This window comes from Cervus elaphus, chromosome 5 (genome assembly GCF_910594005.1).
Source record: "Cervus elaphus chromosome 5, mCerEla1.1, whole genome shotgun sequence".
Classification (NCBI taxonomy): domain Eukaryota; kingdom Metazoa; phylum Chordata; class Mammalia; order Artiodactyla; family Cervidae; genus Cervus; species Cervus elaphus.
The window spans coordinates 82186956-82193444 of record NC_057819.1 but is presented as its reverse complement, the minus strand read 5'-3'; positions in this window follow the sequence as shown (position 1 = coordinate 82193444).

The window sequence follows — 6489 nt, the reverse complement described above, 5'->3', positions numbered from 1 at the left end:
TTAACATCTCCCCAAGTGAGGCGATTGAGGCTTCAGGAGTATCCATGGCCCCAATCATCTTGTTCATGTGTTTAGTAAAATGAGTAACATTAGTGCTCATATCAGGTATATATGTACAGCATTGAGTATGAATGATGGCACAAGTTCCTCCTTGTGCAGCTGTCCGAATATCTAAAGCCAATCTGTTTTGTAAAACCATTTTTCTAATTTGTGCTTGTTCAGCATTAAGAGCTGAAATAGCTTTTTGAGAATCTTGTAATGCCTGTTGAGTAAAATTAGTCAAAGCATCTACTCGTAGCATAACATCTGTAGTTCCCAAAGAGGGGACAAACACTGCAGCCAAATAATCATACCAGTGAAATACACACCTTGCCCACCGAGTTTTAAGGTGGGGTAAATTAGCAGGCGTTTCTGGAAGCTCTGAAAATATAAAGCCATGAGTAAAGGCTAGACCCAGGGTGCATCTCCCTATCCAGCCAGGGGGAAGCCAAGCCCACAGGTAAGAGCCACATATCCAGTAAGTCCTGTTTGGAGCAAGCCAGCGTGACTGAGATATCCAGTCCCAATTAGTGCCTGGCCAGACAAAGGGAGATCCTGAACTGGGGTTGGAAAACACGGGAATGATTACGTTACATATTTCCTGAGGCAAAAATCCCAATTGTTTCCAATCATTGTAATTAAGCTGTTGGCTAACTTTGGGGGATGGCTCTGTTTGTTCCCAGCATATAGGGGCAGTAGATATTAGACGTCCCTTTTCAGGAGTTAGCCATATAACCTCATCCCATATTTGATAAACGTCAGGTAAAAAACCATCAGATCTAGACCTATTTGTCTTATGTGCAGCAAAATAGTGATTACTGAGACAGTGTATAATCAAAATTAAAAGTCACGTTATGTCCATAGTTAAGGTAAAAAGTATTACACCAGTCCATTCTAGGGTTGTTAGATGTCATCAGACGAAGAAGAGGCATCACATGTGATTGTTGTCGAAGGTATTCGCAGACTTGGAGAAAGTCTTTTCCTTGAAGTGGAGATGTCCACCACGGGAAGCCTTCCACTGATGAAGAGGGGAGTGCTCTGCAGACCCAGCAGTTAGACCGATTGTGGAATGCAGCATAGGAGTGAGCCCAGGACAGGAAGGCATTGTCTTGAGGATCAAACGGCAGACTCAGGACTTCTGGAGTCAGCAGAAGTAGGCTCACATAGATTATCAGGCCCATCTGAAACATACAAAGTCAGAGCATAGAAAGTAAAAACATAAAATGACATCACTTAGTTCTGGTCAGGGTGCCACCTCTTGACTCGAGGGTGATGTACCCGAGAATCAATTCCTGGCACTTTGACAGCTGTGGGAGAAGAAAGAATAACCTGGTAAGGGCCTTCCCAGAGGGGCTCGAGGGATGGGCCCCCAGGCCCCAATGTTTTTATGAGGACCTCGGTTCCTGGCTCAAATAGAGACTTGCTGGATTCAGAGGCTGGGTCAGGAGTCATCTCCCGGAGTTCTGTTAATACCTGTTGAAAAGCTGAGAGCTGAGTTACATAATTAGTTAACTCCAAGGCTTCAGGATCTATAACAATGTCTGTGCGTAAGAAAGGCCTTCCATAAATACATTCAAAGGGGGACAGCCCCTCCTTTTTTGGGGCAGTTCGAGCCCTCACTAAAGCTATGGGTAGGACTTTAATCCAGTTGTCCTGTGTCTCTTGAGTTAATTTGCGCAGATGTCTTTTGATAATGTCATTAGCTTTTTCAACCTTTCCTGAGGATTGGGGTCTCCAGGAACAGTGTAAGTGATATTCTATTCCTAGAGCTTTAGACACCCCCTGAGTTACAGCTTTAAAGGCGGAGCCATTGTCACTCTGAAGGCTCCGTGGCAGCCCAAACCTGGGGATAATTTCATGGATTAAAATTTTTATAACCTCCTTAGCTTGTTCACTACGACAGGGGAAAGCCTCAATCCATCCAGTAAAAGTATCCACCCAAACTTGTAAGCAAGAATATCCATTAGCTTTTGGCATATGAGTAAAATCAATTTCCCAGTCCTCTCCAGGATACTTTCCCTTTCGTTGTAATCCAGATTTTGCTAGCTTTTCAGTCTTTGGGTTATTTTTCTGACATACCTCACACCGTTTGATAATGTTCTTTAAAGTTTTCATTACATTTTTACCTTCAAGCAAACGAGAAGCCATCTGGTAAGTACTTTCTACACCCAAATGAAAACTCTGAGCATTTAAGAATTTTCCACTGAGCATTTCCAGGAATTATTAATCGTCCATCCTCGGACTGTAACCATCCTTTATCAGTAATCTTTGCTCCTCTTTTTTCATATCTTTTTAATTCTTGCTCAGTATATTGTGGTTTTTCCTGTTCCACAAGACCTGTCCAGATCAAAGGCGTCTGTAGGGAGGGGGTTTCGTTAAGTGCCGCTTTTTTGGCTTGAGAGTCAGCTAACAGGTTACCCGCAGCTACTTTACTCCCATCCCTGCTGTGCCCTTTGCAATTCATAACCGCTACTTCTTTAGGACAGTAGATAGCAGTTAAAAGTCTCTCAGTCTCTCTGAAATGCTTAATATGTTCTCCTGTTGCTGTTTTAAACTGTCTTTCTTTCCATATTGCAGCATGAGCATGTAAAGTCAAATAAGCATACTTAGAATCAGTGTAAATATTCACCTGTTGCCCTTTGCTTAACTCTAGAGCTCGGGTCAGAGCCACAAGCTCCGCTAACTGGGCACTGGTTCCCTGGGGGAGAGATTTTGCTTCTAAAACCTGTTCAGCAGTCACCAGGCCCTCCTCTCACATACGCCTTGGCCAGCTCTCAGATCTAAACCTTAGTCCCTCTACTGCACTCATCTGCTCAGGTGGCCAGAGCCGGGGCCTCCCCTCCTGCCCTTCCTCCCCCCTGGGGGTGTCTGATGGCTCCAGTGAGCTTGGGCCACGGAGAGGCCCAAGAGAAGAGGAATGTGTGTCCCAGCTCTGCTGTGCCGCTTCCGCCGATGGGGCAGAGCTGGGGGGAGCGCTAGTGGGGTCCTGCCCCTGCTGAGGCACCCAGCAGAGGGGTGGTGCATCACTCCTGCTGTCTGTTGCCCTGTTTTTGCAGGCAGCAGAGTCTGGGGAGCCCAGAGGGCTGGACAGCCCCGGGCAGAGCGGCTCCCAGCAGAGAGGACCCTGAGCCCCTGCACGGGGACAAGTCCAGGGGCTGAGCACCTGGTCACAGAGCCAGCCAGGGACATGGACTTGTCCCTCCTGGTTCACCCATCTGCTCCTGGTGTCCACCACGCTGTGCTAGTCCCTTCTTGGCCTCCACACGCCTGACTCGGGGAGATGCTGTTCCCTCCGATGGCGCTGGCCATCCTCTTCATGTCTTCCCTCCCTGAAGGAAAGTTTGCACTGGATTCTGCCAAGCCCCCCAGCCCGGGGGCGGAGCTGTGTATATAGATGTACATACTCAGTGCCTCAGCCCAGCTTCCTCCCTCTCGCTTCCACCGCACAGGCCCGGGAAGGAGAAAGGCCAAGCCAAAGCGGGCCTGACCCCACCCCATAGCGCCCCTCCGCACCCCCCTGCCAGCCGCCCTCCTGGCCGAGACCCGGGGCGGTGGGCAGAAAGCAGGAGTTGGGTTTGCCTTATTTTGCTCATCGGATTCAACTTCTCTTTTGCATCGTTTTCCTCTGGCCCCTGTTGGAGTCTGGGGACTGGGGGAGAGGACAGATTTATGCAACTATTTTCATACATTCCCTATTCAGAGTGGGGTGGGGGTTCGTCCCCCCTCCCCTTAGCACCCCTCTCCTTACACTCCAGCTGGGTGAGCGGCTCTGCATGTTTCCATTGCTGTGGTGGGAGGTTGTTTGAACTCCCACCCCCACCTTGGTCTCCAGGGGTGTGGAATGGTGGGGGGCATTTGTTTAAAAAGACATTTTATTATAATAAAGTCTATTTTCACAAAACCCATGCTGGGCTCTACCTGGGATGAAGGACTCCTGAGGGGTGGGCCATGGTGGACTTTGGACTTCACTTTAGAATCCAAAAGTTAACATCTGAGGGTGACCAGGGGTAAAACTAATGAACACCAAGAAGATCAAGCAGCTCTGGAATTGTTTTCTCAGGAAGATTTGGGGGCTTCCAGACTTCCTGATCACCGGGTCAGGTGTTGAGACTTGGGTCAGGATCCTGGAGGAAGAAAGAGACCTGGGAAGCGGGTGCAGAGACAGGAGGAGAGAAGGCACCAGTTTCAAGGTGGTGGACTGCACTGATTGCATACCACAATCTTGGTTCTCCTGGACCAAATTCATAGGAATAACAGAGGTAATAAAACCCAGCCAAACACCCAAATAAACAACATACATAGCTCCATTTGAAGAAGGGGGACTCCCACTAGATGAGAAACAGTAGGATTTCAGAAAAGACAGAAAGCAGATGGGAGGACTTCCCTGGTGGTCCAGTGGCTAAGACTCCAAGCTCCCAATGCAGGGGGCCTGGGTTTGATCCCTGGTCAGAGAACAAGACCCCTCATGCCACAACCAAGACTGGGCACAGCTAAATCAATCACCCAGTCTTACAAGAAGAAAAGAAAACAGATGAGAAATCACATTCAGAAATCTCAAAGCAGAGCTCGGGAGACTTCTGCACAGCTCTGCGCCTAGAGGAGGCACCAACAGCCGAAGGACCACAGGGGCCATGACAGCATGATTAGCTGGGATTCCACATGGGGATCCACCGGCCGATGGCTGCACGTTCTCCTCTCCATGGGTCAAGGGGCAAAGGTGAGGATGGTTGCCTTTAGATGAAAACAGTGGGAGTGGCCAGAGACCAGATGGTAAATGGCTGGCAGAACCCTGGCAGAAACCAGAAGCATCACTGCCCAGGGAAGGCGCCACCAACGTGAGCGCAGTGTTCCCACCTCCCTCTCTCACTGAAACCCTCCAAGTCAGCAACAGTACCCACCGAGATGTTTTACAGGGACTCTCAGCTACTAAGGCAAGGGCACGAGACAACACAGAGATCAATTTGGGAAGAACTGACATTTGAATCATGTGAACCTATGAACAAAGCCTATCTCTCTGTTTACATATGTCTTTAATGTCTCTTGGCCATGTTTTGTAGTTTTCAGTACAGACTGTGTACATCTTTGTCAGATTTATCCATAATTATTTGATATTTTTGATACAATTATAAGTGGTACTATTACTTTAAATTCCAATTTCTGATGCTTTGTTGTTAGAAAACAGAAACACAAGTGGTTTTTGTATTTTGGGCTTGCATGCTGCAACCTTACTAAACCCACTTATTAGTTCTAGCAGTTGTTTTATAGATTCCTTAGAATCCTCTACACATGTGATCATACTTGTATATGCACAAAGACAGTTTCACTTCTCCCTTTCAAATGTTGATGCATTTAATTTCTTTTGCTTGCCTCACTGCACTGATAGTACAACGCTTAATAGAAACACAGGAAGAGGACACATTTGCTTTGTTTCTGGTCTTAGGAGAAAGCATTCAGTCTTTCACCATTATGATGTTAGCGATAGGGTTTTTTGGTAGAGGCCCTTTATCTGGTTTGAGGAAGTTCTCTTCTACCCCTCATTTGCAGAGAAGTGTTTTTTGTTTTGTTTTATTTTAAAGAGAATCTGCATTAAATCACAACTGCAATGAAGTATCACCCCACACCCATCAGAATGGCCATCATCAAAAAATCTACAAATGATCAATGCTGGAGAGGGAATGGAGAAAAAGGAACCCTCCTACATCATTGGTGGGAATGTAAATTGGTGCAATCACTATGGAGAACTGTATGGAGGAGGTTCCTTAAAAAACGGAAAATAGGACTACCCTGGTGGTCCAGTGGTTAAGAATCCGCCTGCCAGTGCAGGGGACAGGGATTCGATCCTTGGCCCTGGAAGATTCCACACGACATGGAGCAACTAAGCCTATGCATAACAACTACCGAAGCCTGCAAGCTCCAGAGCTCGTGCCCCAGGACAAGGAAAGCCTCCGCAATGAGAAGCCCACACGCCACAACAAACAGTAGGCCCACTTGCCATAAGTAGAGAAAGCCCAAGTGCAACAGTGCTTCCATAAAAATGAACAAACAAATCAATTAAAAAAACTAAAATAGAGTTACCGTCTAATTCTGCAATCCCACTCCTGGGGCATAGATCCAAAGAAAACCATAATTCAAAAAGATACATGCACCCCAATGTTCATTTCAGCACTATTTACAAGAGCCAAGACATAGAAGCATCCTAAATGCCTATCGACAGAGAAAAGTATAAAGAAAATGTATACACACACACACACACACACACACACACACACACACACAGAGGAATATTACTCAGCCATAAAAAAGAATGAAATAATGCCATTTGCAGCAACATGGATGGGCCTAGAGATTATCACATTAAGTGAAGTAAGCCAGCCAGGAAAAGGCAAATACATATTATATCACTTATATTTGGATGTAAAAAAATGATACAAATGAACTTACCTGCAAAAT